At 42.7% G+C, this 13,813-nt stretch overlaps 1 protein-coding gene across 2 annotated transcripts in view; it reads right to left on the bottom strand.

Annotated features, from left to right (window-relative positions):
- PIGL (phosphatidylinositol glycan anchor biosynthesis class L) overlaps nt 1-13,813 on the bottom strand; it is a 225,813-nt gene that overhangs the window by 56,784 nt on the left and 155,216 nt on the right. The window lies entirely within an intron of this gene.

Genomic DNA, 13,813 nt, shown 5'->3' with positions numbered 1-13,813 from the left:
TTTTACTAGTGATGATCTAACACCTAGATGTTCGGGTTCGGTTAGGTTCGGCTGACGTCACCTGCCCCCTCCCGCCACCAGGGGGCGCCGGTCCTCCCGAGAGCCGGCCTGCCCACCCTCCCCCTGCGGGCTGGATGTCGTCAGCCGAACCTAACCGAACCCGAACATCTAGGCAGGGCTGTGGAGTCGGTCCAAAAATCCACTGACTCCGACTCCGACTCCTCAGTTTAGGATTCCACCGACTCCGACTCCACGACTCCGACTCCTCTAATTTGCATATTACAATTTTGTTGATTAAAAGTATGTAACATGAAATTCGTCTCTTAACTGCCAACGCTTAGGAATTTTACAAGACAACTGAAGTGAGAAGGATATGTAGACTACTATATTTATTCCCCTTAGACTAAAACTAGTCCTTGGTAAGAGTACTTGTAAAAGGTACAAACCGGAACAAAGAACATCTATCAGGCCCTAGGCAATGTAAGTGTGGGTACATGTAAGAATGATGTGCAGGTACTCTGCAGGGGAATGAGGAGATTGTAAACAGACAACACCTCTGTGTTCAATGTGCACAGCATTCTCAGTGGATTCCCTGCAGCTCTGTGGGGAGTGCATCTGTAGAGTATAGTACTACTGTGTAACAAAGTAAACCTGAGACAGATGAAATTAAAGTTTTATACATACCTGGGGCTTCCTCCAGCCGCCTTCAGGATAATCAGTTCCTCGTTGTCCTCCTCCACCACCTGGATCTTCTGCTATGAGTCCAGGTACTTGAGTCAGTCAAGCGTAATGCGCATGCACACACTCCGCCGCCAGAAGCATACTACACCTGTGCAGCACTATTGCGCAGGTGCAGAATGTTCCTGGCTGTGGGAGCGGCATGCGGCCGGACAGCGCTGACTGGCTGAATTACCAGGACTCATAGTAGAAGATCCAGGTGGTGGAGGACAGTGAGGGACTGATTAGCCTGAAGGGGGCTGGAGGAAGCCCCAGGTATGTATAAAACTTTACTTTTCATCCGTCTCAGTTACCCTTTAATTTGTAGTCACCAAACCAAATTCTAATAACATATCAAATTATTTTATTTCATCAGCAAAGAGAGTGCATACATTTGCATAAATCAGCATCAATGCAGAATTATTTCCATCTCGTTGACCATCTCTATTAGTGACATAGCTACACATCAGGCTTTATTCTTACAGCATAGATGTTATTTAGTGTATATATAAGAGATTCCTGTGTACACATCATATATACAGTCACAATCAGATATGTATATCTGAGCTTAAAAATACGGGGACTGCTTTATTGAAGCAGCACAAGTAACTAATTTTGATTGGTTTATTTCACTTTTGTGGACTAAGCACAGCTATTACTGTATATATACATTATTTTTAATTACTATTATCTGAGAAATAGAACATTTTATCATATTTTCTATTTTAATTACAGTTACAAATTCATTAGGAGTCGGAGTCGGTGCATTTTTCCCCGACTCCGACTCCAAGCACCCAAAATTGCCCGACTCCACGACTCCGACTCCACAGCCCTGCATCTAGGTGTTCGATCATCACTAATTTTTACTGCTGGCAGGTGATGTCAGTGGAAGAAGATGCTGCTTGCTTTTTTGGCAGTTGGACCCAGCTGTAAACAGCTGTTATTTCCCACAACGCAATGAGGTTCACAGACAGGAAACTGTCATGACCTGTGGGAGGGGTTTCACTACAATATCAGCCATACAGAGCCCCCTGATGATCTGTTTGTGAAAAGGAAAAGATTTCTCATGGGAAAGGGGGCATCAGCTACTGATTGGGATAAAGTTTAATTATTGGTCACGGTTTCTCTTTAACACTCTGCACTAAGTGCCTAACCCTAACTCCCATGCTTTTTGAAAGATGGGAAGCTCTCAGTAGAATTACTAACATTATTTTTTCTATGACATAAATGCAAATATGTTCAGTATAGTAGTCCACTAATGTTCCTGCTTGCCTCAGAAATTGACAGCTGGGCTCTGAGTGTTGGATGACAGAAAGACTTCTGTAGTTCCTATAAGGTAATTGTTTACATCACTTCCTGTAGATCTGCAGTGTGTCTATGCCTTGTGTGAGCACAATACATAAACACATACTGCAACTTATGTAGAAGCTAAAGTGTTCACACATCGCTGTCTGCAGAGTTGCATTTGCTGTCATTGTGTTTGAAGAAGGATCAGAACAAATCCCAAGATTTCCACAAACACAGACTCAGCCAAAGTAGTGCTGGGACATAGCTGGCACCCTTCCACTCCTGTCACTCTAACATAAGAAGATTATTATGAATGCACAATGTATGCTCTGCAATGCACAGTGTGAGCTCAGAGGGATTCTGCTTCTCATTCCATTAAAGGGACATCTGAATTAAGGGGGTTCCCCACTTTACTTTGAATTGAAACTTATTTTGATGAAGAAAAAAAATGATTAAACTCTGCTTCAGATTCATAGCTATTGTTCCAGATATACATCTTTTTCCACTGTATTCCCAACAGGAAATACTAAGCGGGAGTATCTGCTTGGTGGGATCACATGACAAATTCTGCCGAAGAAGAAAATGGCACGGTTGACATTCTGTGCAAAACAAAAGTTTGCCTTTGTGTTTTAACCACTTCAGTACAACAGGTTTTTTCACCTTCAAAACCAGAGCAATTTTCACATCACGCTCCTTCCATTCATTTGCAAATAACTTTATCGCTACTTATCACACTGACATTATATTATTTTTTTTTTTGCGAGGTAAACTAGGCTTTCTTTGGGAAGTACTTTTTTCTAAGAATTATTGTATTTTATATGCATTCTGCAGGAAAGAAGAAGAATTTTTTTTTTTTAAATCGCCATTTCTCAGCTTTCAGCCATTGTAGTTTAAAAATAAAATGTGCTATTGAAGATGAAACAGATACATTTTATTTACCCATTTGTCCTGGTTATTACAACATTTAAATTGTGTTCCTAGTACAATTTATGGTCATAATATTTCATTTTAAAATAAAGGTAACAATAGTTACAAGCCTTTATTTACAAAAGCAACAGTAATATAACCTCATGACATACATATTAAAAGAGTCGCTAAGGTAACTTTGTATGTTGTTTTTTTTAATGATGTCATTTTTTTTTTTTTAACAAGTGTTTTATTTTGGTAACTATGGGGTAGGGGTGGAAGGTGTTAAAAAAATGCATTCTATTTTTCTATGTGAAAATGTATTTGGGTGTATTATTACTTTTTTGCCCCAAGATGGTGCTACACTACCGTGTTCTAAAAATAGAAGATGGAACCAAATATGTTTACAACTTGTTTATATCTCAGGGTTTTTGTTTTTTTTTTTTAAATCAGAGCCTGCGGATGATCGGTTTGGGAATAGCTGTTTCCCATTCCCCAATCACAAAAGGACAGGATTGTGGCGAATGCGAATGGGAGACATGCGATGACCGTGAGAGGCGGCAGTAAGTAAACAGTATGCATATCTACGCCCCTGGGCTTGAAGTGAAGTATACATGGGAGTAGATATGCATAGCAAGGGTGCTGAAGTGGTTAAAAAGACTCAGACGGTAACACGAGCGGCAACTATACAAGCTAACTATACTGGGGCAACTATACTACTGATACTGGGGCAACTATACTACTGATACTGCGGCAACTATACTACTGATACTGCGGCAACTGTACTAGCTAACTACACTGGGGCAACTATACTACCTATACTGCGGCAATTATACGATCAATACTGGGGGGGCAACTATACTACCTATACTGCGGCAATTATACTACCTATACGGTGGCAACTATACTACCTATACTGTGGGCAACTATGCTAGCTACCTATACTGGGGCAAATATGCTACCTATACTGGGGGCAACTATACTAGCTACCTATACTGGGGCAGCTACAGTTTGGGCACCTATACCTGGCTACACTGTGGGTGAAAATGTTTGGGCGGGTGATATGAGATCAATCCAAAGTGTGTGTGTGTGTGTGGGGGGGGGGGGATAGGGGCGGGTCTGGTGCATCCTCACAAGTTTGCCTCAAGCAGCAAAAAATACTAAAATGAGTTCAGAATGATAGAAAGGGGACATGTAGCTTCAAATATTGTAAATAATCATCAGCTGCAGCTGTGTGCCTGATCCCGTCTGTGTGTGTGTCTCTCTCTCTCTCTGGTATGCAGCCAAAGTAAACAGTTTAAATCCAGGGAGAAGTGTAACTTAGATACATAGTATAGCTCTGCCTCCCGTCCCCCTGATGCCTACACAATCGTTACATACAGTTGATAAACAAAGCTAAAACCTCTATAGGAATGTGGATTTTACAGAAAAACTGTTTCTTTGATAGTTGTTCTTTAACCACTTCACCCCCCCAGTGCTAAATTTCTCCGTCCCTCTGCGCACCGCTTCACCCCCAGGGACGGAGAAAGGCGCACTTGTTTGTTTACTGCCTGGGAGTGGGCGGGGAACTCTCGCGCACACTCCAGCCAGCCCGCACAGCAGGTTACTAATTGGATGTTAGGAACAAGCGTTCCTAAATCCAATTAGCCTCGCCGATTGCGAGTAGAATGAAGACGGCTTCAAACAAATGCCGTCTTCATTCAAAACAATGCAAGGTAAACAAACTTGCAGCCCGCGATCGCGCGCCCCCGCGACCCGCGCGCGCGCGCACACACCCCGGCTCTGCAGTACAATGATTGGTTATGGGGACTCTCCAGTCCCCAATAACCAATCGTAGTACATCAGTACAGTAATGGAAGCAGCGCTGAAAGGGAAAAATCGCGCTGGTGTTTCAGGGGTAAAACCCCTCAGTTGTGAAATGGTTAATGTATCCCCCCATCTAGGCCTGTTTGTGAGCCACAGCTCCTTGCAGAAGCTGTGGCTCACATATAGTGCTTCTGTTTTATGACCAGCACCTCATGAGTTCAAATCACCCCCAACTAGACCATAGTACAATTACTTACATAATGATACAATATGTATTAATGTATTTATTTATTTTAATAAAAACATTATGGTAAAGATACTAAAAGCAGCATTAAAGTCCCAAGTTTGACTCACAGACAGAGTACTATCTGCATGGAACTTGTATGTTGTCTATCTGTCTATGCAGATTTCCTCCAGGCATATCCCAAAAAATGGCCATAGATAATCCTTTAAATACACAATGCATGAATTTTTTAATTAGTAAAACCTAATTGTAAAATAACTAAGACCAAGATGCCTCAGTAAACGGTTTTTTTTTTAAAGTACCAGCTGTGCCGTCAACATTAACCAATCAGTATGTCCTTTTAATTGGCAGTTAGAAAGATGATCAATCTGAGTGACCAGAGTAAATCACTGTATATAGGCTTTTCGTGGCCTTAATAGAATTTTATAAACTAGTTTATTTGGCATCATTAGGCACGTGTCAGTACTGTATTATACTGTAGTGTAGTAAGCATGCTCTACTTTGTTACTGCCACTAGATGGCACATGAACTGCATCAAGTTCTTAGGAGGACTCATTTATCGCTATTGCCTTCATAATAGCGCAAACATATTACCAAGAAAAAAAAAAGGATCATAAAATAAATACAGATCAAAAAAAGAAATGTGAAGGTTTCCTGTTTTAAATGTCCAAATTATTGTGTTACTGTTACAGCATATAGAGTTACAGAGTACCCAGCAAGCTCATGGTGAACCAGAACTCCCAGGAGTGTGCAAGAGGCTACAATGGACCAAAAAGCCCTCTTACTAAAATGCTGTGGAAAACAAAAATTTGTGATAATTCAGGTTGGACTTTCTAATATACCACAACAAGGCCCCTGGCATTGACAGAATCCCATTTGAAATGCTAAGACTCAGACCGATTGCATCCATCACTGCAATATGCCAGAAACCAACACATGGCCAAAAGAATGGAAACGGTCAGTTTTTATTCCATTGCCAAAGAAGGGAGATTCTAAAGATTGCGCTAATTACCGCACAAGAGAGGTATATGGCCATGTTTATTTCCTTTTAAGCAATGCCAGTCGCCTGGCAGCCCTGCTGATCCTCTGCCTCTAATACTATTAGCCATATCCCCAGAACAAGCATGCAGCAGATCAGGTGTTTCAGACTTTAAAGTCAGATCTGACAAGATGTAACTAGCTGCATGCTTGTTTCTGGTGTTATTCAGATACTACTGCAGAGAAATAGACCAGCAGGGCTGCCAGGCAACTGGTATTGATTAAAAGGAAATAAATATGGCAGCCTCCGTATACCTCTTACTTCAGTTCCCCTTTAAGATCATACATCAACGCCTCAATCCAGTCATTGACAGAGAGTTACCTGATAATCAGGCAGGTTTTAGAAGAGGTCGTGGCACTCACGTTCTCATATTGAGAATCTTCAATGGATCTTGGAGAAATCCCATGAATATCAGAAGAATGTCTATATGTGCTTTATCGACTATAAAAAAGCCTTTGATTGTGTTGAACACGATAAGCTGTGGAAAGCCTTAGGTGAACTGGGAGTGCCATTTGGTTAAGCTGATAAGATCACTATATGACGGCCAAGAAACCATAGTGCGAACACCCTATGGAGACACGGATTGGTTAAAAATTGGTAAAGGTGTGAGGCAAGGTTGTATCCTATCCCCCTTCCTGTTTAATCTTCACGCCGAAGTGATCATGAGAAAATTGGATCTTGAGGAAAAAGAAATTGGCGTGAAAATTGGTGGACGGAACATCAGTAACCTTCGGTATGCTGATGACACAACTCTTCTCTCAGAAACGGCGGATGGTCTGCAGCATCTGATTAATCGAATCAAAGATGAAAGTGCAAAGTTCGGCCTCCACCTGAATATCAAAAAGACCAAGATCATGACAACAGTGGGTGACGGCAATATCAAGATAGCAGTTGACAATTAAAAGATTGAGTGTGTGCAGAAATTCACCTTCCTCGGCTCTCAGATGGATCGAAATGGTGATTGTAGTCATGAAATAAAACGTCGGATAACCCTCAGCAGAAACGCGATGGTAAGCTTGAACCAAGTTTGGAAAAGCAAAGACATTAGCATTACGACCAAATGTAGACTGGTTCATGCCATTGTTTTCCCCATAACCATGTATGGCTGCGAAAGGTGGACCCTAAGAAAAGCAGATAGAAGAAAAATCGACTCCTTCGAGTTGTGATGCTGGCGACGGTTGCTTCGGATTCCATGGACAGCAAGAATAACGAACAAAGAAGTATTGGAACGTAAAAGACCAGACATGTCACTGGAAGGCAAGATCACCAGACTCAGACTCACATATTTCGGCCATGTGATGAGATCAAATTCCTTAGAGAAAGTCCTAATGCTAGGACTGATCAGTGGCAAAAGGCGACAAGGCCACCAGAGAACGCATTGGCTTGACACCATCAAAGCTGACACAGGATTAAGCTTAAGGCAACTGGCAGAAATGGTACAAGATCGGACAGCGTGGAGAGAGCTAACCCATAGAATCGCCAAGAGTCGGACACGACTGAATGGATAAGATGTTTTGTTAAAGTGGACCTGAACTCTTGCACAGAACAGAAGGAAAACATAGAAACATGCACCATGTATGTGTTTAGAGAGTTTAGCCTGTTTAATTACCCCTCATCTGTGACTAACCACTAGTTGTAATTTGATCTCTACCTGTGTCACATGACTGCCAATGGCAGAGATGGCAGATAAGCTCATTTGAAAGCACAGGGTGTTAACAATATGTCTGCTTCTATGAATCAGGAAGTAGAAACAGTGCAGGTATATTTTAGGATTTGTATTAGTTGCAACAAAGTAATGTTTTTTTGTTTAAGGCCTCATTCCCATTGCATTCCGCTCGCATGTCCATCCGTGTGGGCTTTTTTTCCCTCTCCCAGCACTTGGGTGGACGATGCGGTTTGTTAAAAGCGCTTTTCTAAGCTCTTTTCTCAAGCATTTTTTTAATTCACTCCCTGACGCAAGTCAGGAACTGAACTCTTTGACACGGAAAAGAATAAATGCAATGTATTTATTCTTACAAACCTTCACGCAATCGCTGCACAGAGCGATTTTGTGAGCGTTTTTCCTGTACCTTCCATTGAGGTGGAATCGCCTCAAAAATGGCCCAAGCACCGCTTATCTGAGCGGATCGGAATCAAACCGCTCAGATGTGAACTTTGTCATTGGCAATCATTGCACAGGCGCTTTCAGGGCGATCTTGAAAATCACCACGCTTAAAAAATCTGAAAAATGCCCCTTAATGTTATTATGCTGTTGTGTATCTTTTAGAGCAGAAAGGAACCTTCTAAATTCAGGTCCGCTTTAATCAGTATCTCCCTTCAAAGGAATCCCAAGGGTTAAGACATATGACCAGCGCTGCGTAATATGTTGGCGCTTTATAAATACAATAAATAAATAAATAAATATGAAGGTTGCCATATTTCTTTCCTTTGAAACAATACCAGTTGCCTGGCATCCTGAATATCTTTCTGGTCAGGAAAGCATGCAGCTAATGTCAGAAACATTTTTATTATTATTTAGTATTTATATAGCATCGACATCTCCATGACCCCATAATGATGGAGACTCCAACTTTAGGTGCCCTTTGGAAAGGCAGAGTAAGAGGGAGGTTTGAGGTGCCCATTCATGGTACAATTTTTAACGGGAGATCGGTCGTTTCCGATCGTCCCCCATTACTAGCCAAATTAAATTAAACAGATCAATTCCATTCATCTGAACTGGCTAGCGGTTATTTTGGCTGTTAATGGGTATGACCAAACGTTCCCGATCGAAAATGTACTGTTAATGGGCACCGTTAAAGTGTAAAAACCTGAAAAATACAGGTACTTAGAAAATGTAATCCAGATCTCCACTTACTTTTGTTTATTTCCCCCTCCTCTGTCCCCAGACACAGTAGAAATAGTCCTTGTTTAGTATAATTTGTTTTAAGCAGAATGCTGAGTCATAGGCTCTGAGCTTCATGCAGGCTTCCTGCTCAGCTTTTGCACTCTCTGTGAGCTCCTCAGTCTGGGCCATAACTATCACCCATAGGGCTATTTATGGTGGCTTTAGGGGGTGGAGTGACTGCGGTATTAAAAATAACTAGAGATCTGGTTAAATTCCTGACCTAAGTGAATTCATCTTCAGATCCAGCAGCATTTCATCTGCTTGCCTGGTCTATATTGCGTCATACTGAAACATACCGTCTCCATCCATTTTCAGAGAAGGCGCTGCTAAAATGAGGACAATGGACACCAATGCAGGTAAAGGCATGACTATGAGAAGATGATGATAAATGGAAAGGTTCCATCAAAGGCTTCTCACATCCTCATTGAGTCAACAGCCATTGCCCAGGATGCCACCCTCCTCTTCCTGCATGAGCATGGCTGTCCTGCACCTGTCTTACTGCGCAGGCTCCGCCGTATTTGTGCAGGTGCAATACTGCCATGCTTGTTCACAGCGGGGAGTGTGGCCACAAGAACATATCAGACAAGTTCTTGTCAGATATGTTCAGAGGCAGTGGAGTAACAATCCGCAGGGTGGTCCGGGGCCCCTCTGGGGCCCGCCCAGAGCCGTTTTGAGGGGCAGGAGGGGTTGCAGCATGAGGGGAGAGCATGGCCACCTACATCGGCTGGTAGGGGGCCACACCCCTCCCCCCCTCACCTCAGGTTCTACCCTCAGGGCTCCCCCTCCAGCATTAAATAGGTGGCAGCAGCGGCGAGCAGGAACACAGGCATATCTCTATGCGTTCCACCGCCGCAGGTTACGCTCTCTAAGCGTCTGACGCTACTTCCTGTTTATCAACACTGAGGGGAGAGCCCGAAGTGAGGGAGGGGGGGAGTGCCCCCCCCCCCCTTAACCCGCAGATGTAGGTTGCCATGCTCTCCCCTCATGCTGCGACACCTCCTGTCCCTCAAAACGGACCTGAGCGGGCCCCAGGGGGGGGGGGGGAGGGGGCCCCATCCAAATTTTCCCAGAGGGGCAGAGGTTCAGAGGAGCTGTGTGTGGCAACGGATGGGGGCAAGGAGGTCACAGGAAACCTCAAGACTATCCAGAGGCTTCCCTCTACCTAGGTGAGTATAATGTTTTTTCTTTGGGTCGCCTCAGTTTCACTTTAAAATGAACCAGGGAGAAAATTGAGAAGGAAGACTTCCCACTGTCTGTGCATTGCTTGTTGAAAAGACCCTTTCCAGCTTCATGTTTTATTATTATTATTATTATTATTTATATAGTGTCAACATCTTCTGTAGCGCTGTACATAGTACAAAACAAATACTGGGAACTGTACATGAGTAGATCAAAACCCTGTACAATCAGGACATCCAGGTATACAAGTACAAATACATACATAGATGTTGTGTGGTTTGAGGCATCACTAAAGGTGGCACACATTCATATGATAAATTACAGCAAAATAAGAAACAATAGGAGGCGGTCCCTGCCTTGCGAGCTTTGTTAGTTTTATAATACTAACTCCTGCCTTCCCCTTCATCTAGTCACATGACCATTGTTGCACTCTGGAAGCTTCTGAGCACAACCAAGCAGCGATGTCTTCTGACAGTCTTCATGCTACTGTGGTGGTCTATGATGGGGGCTAACACAATCATCGATTAGGAGAAATCTGGACAACATTATTCTTCTACTCTGCCACTGACGTCTATAGGTGTTTTGTGCTTTTGCATCCTTATGTCACAGACGTGTAAAAGCTTTTTATTACACAACTAATTCCGCCTGCAGCAGATGTCTATAGGCATATAAGTGTCCGCATAATACTTTTCCATGGAAATCTAAAAAGCGTTTAGTATAAAGTTTTGAAACACAATAGACTCTACCTCTCTAAGTCAGACTAGGGAGGTCCAATAAGCAACCCAGTCCCATTTAACAGACAATCCACTACATGCAGATTTAGTGTGGTTACAAGGATGGTTTAGTGGGTCTACCCTCAGACCCAACCAAGACTTGAAGGATGAGAAGTAGGTTAAGTCTAGTTTCCCACCAGGACGTTGCGTTTTAGGGGATGTTATGGTCGCATAACGTGCCCCTAACACAACGCCTGGTGGTGCTGGATGTGGACATCAGAGTGAGCCGCGTTGTGCAGCTCACTCTAGCGTCCGTGATGCATACTCTTGGACGCATGCAGCATCACGTGGTGCTGCCAGCCAATCGTCGCACAGAGCGGCCGCTCCAGGAAGTAAACACTGCACGTCTCACCGTGCAGTGAATATTAATTAGCCACGTGCCTGGCCGCTCTCCGCTCCTCCCCAACATTACTGAGCATGTGCAAGCAGTCTAACGCGGCTTAGCCACGTATAAAATACTGCATGCAGTACGTTATCTTGTGGTGCAGCGTTACAATGTAACGCAACGTGGGCACTGTGAACAGCCCACTGATTTTTCATTACTGTGCGGTGGGGTGTGTTACAGGCTGCACTAACGTGCCCCTGTAACGTCTCACTGTGAAAGCAGCCTAAAGCAGCCCATACACTCAGCCGATTTTCTGGCCGACCGATCGATCGCGGTCGATTTCGATCGATTTCGATGGATTTCCATCGAACTTGCAGGGTGGAAAATTTAGGTCGATCTGATGAGATTGCTTATCAGTTTGCATTGGCCTTAATGGAAATCTGATGGCAAAAAAATGCCATCAGATCGAATTTCATCAGATTTCAAACTGAAATCTATTGGAATTCTATTCTGGTAAAAAATGTTCTAAAAACGCATCAGATAGATCATCAGATGCATTTCTTATCTGTCTGCTGCCAATCTGACGAGTGTATGGGCACCTTAAAAGTGAAAATTGACAGAGAAAGGGTTAAGAGTTAGGAGAGATAGGTGTGGGTAAGAAGAAGGTGGAGTGTGGAAAAAGGCTGGACTTGCTTTATTTTGGCTTGTGAGTTCATGTCAGAAAATTCCAAATGGATCCAGGGAAGCTAAACTCGCAGGAATTTCCTATGGGTATCATTTAATAAACCGGTGAGGTTTTCATTCACTACAAATGTGTTCATTCTGGATCTGACTTCAGAAATATTAACACTTGGCCTCTTCCAATATCAAGCGGTTGTCATTTTGGCTGCCAGAAGCACATAGGAGGCTGCAACCGCCGTATTTAATCAAACATAAATTATGTGACTAGAGGGAGGGAGAAGGAGGGGGAATTGAATAACGCCTAAAACTGAGAACTTTAGAAGAACTGAGGCTGCAATATTTTGCATTAGGGAAAATTAGACTTAGCAGCAGTCTGAATACATACAGATAGTGAAATTACTATTAAGGACAGGAGCGTAACAATAGACCCTGCAAGGGATGCAGCTGCAGGGGGGCCCAGAAGCCTCAGGGGGCCCCGTGGGGGGAGAGGTTTATTTTCCCTGTCCTGAGAGACTGAACACTAAGGACACGGAGAGGAAAAACGTTCTGGTCTCTGCACAATTGTTCTAATGACTGCATCTGCTCATCCACTGATAAGGAATCATACAAAGTTTGTTGACAAAGATTTGTAAACAGTCCCTATTCAGTGTGCAACAGCCTCTTGTGTGCAGTGCCCTGCCCCCAACCTCTCTACCCCTCCCCAAGTGCTGTGTGGTGGAGAAGTCTGCAGAGCCAGTTCTGCTCCATCAGAGATGGACAGAGTGAGTGTAATAAGCTGAGGCTGGGAGCACACTCATCTGTTGGTTTTCTGTATGCGTTTTCTGCACAACATGTGTGTATGTGTGAAAATATGCACGTTTTATCACAGGAGCTATTGTAATTAATAGAGAAAATGCCTGCAGTGCTCCACTGCTGTCTGTTTTTATCTGCATGGGGAAACACATTCTATTGTGCACTAGCCAATCGATGAACCAATGTTCAGGTAAACTGCACTAACGTGCGCCTGCACGTTAGTGCAGTTTACCTGTACAGAAAGAGAGGGGAGAAGTGAGGGAGCGCCATCCAAAGTTTTGCAGGGGGGCCCAGTGATTTCTAGTTATGCCCCTGATTAAAGCGGTATAAAACCCTGGCATAATATTCAATAAAAACATGTTTTCCTACTTTGTATATGCCATACGGTTATCATATTTTCTTTTGTGCAGAAGTATTAGTATTCATTTAGAAATTATACGTTCTTAAAGTACACTTTTTTTTGCTCTGAAAGCTGACTTTGCATTTTATTTATAACTGCTTTATTCATGTTCTAACAAGCAGAAATGCTTTCTAAATTGTCTGACTTTGTTCAGGGGACCCGGCAGTGTAGGAGAAGTGTTTATTTACATTCCTCACTTGATACAAATAAACACAAGATAACATTGGCCGCAATTCACTAAGATCATGCTGGAGATAATAAGGCAAGAGAAAACTTACCTCCACACAGTGAGTGGGTTATTTTATCTCTTCATTACTTAAGTTACCTCTTCTGTAGTTAATTTACCTCCTTTGTAGTTAATTTACCTCCTCTGTAGTTATTTTCACACGCAGTTAATAAACAGCTGTCTTTAACTCTGGAGTTATTTTAAGGATTGAACAGTTAACTTAGGCCTCAATTCACTAAGATCATGCTGGAGATAATAAGGCAAGAGAAAACTTACCTCCACACAGTGAGAGAGTTATCTTATCTCTTCATTCATTACATTACCTCTTCTGTAATTTATTTACCTCCTCTGTAGTTAAGTTACCTCGTCTGTAGTTATTTTCACATGCAGTTAATGAACAGCCTGTCTTTAACTCTGGAGTTATTTTAAGGATTAAAGAGTTAACTTAAAGACAGAAGAGTTAACTTTAGGTTTGCCTGAGGTAAAATGTTTCCTGAATACGACATGCCTCATCACCATGGTGATAACTCTAGAAACGTTATTAAAGACAGGAG

Source organism: Hyperolius riggenbachi, chromosome 2 (genome assembly GCF_040937935.1).
Source record: "Hyperolius riggenbachi isolate aHypRig1 chromosome 2, aHypRig1.pri, whole genome shotgun sequence".
NCBI classification, from domain to species: domain Eukaryota; kingdom Metazoa; phylum Chordata; class Amphibia; order Anura; family Hyperoliidae; genus Hyperolius; species Hyperolius riggenbachi.
Note: the sequence above shows the minus strand (reverse complement) of the source record. Positions and strands in the feature narration are given on the sequence as shown.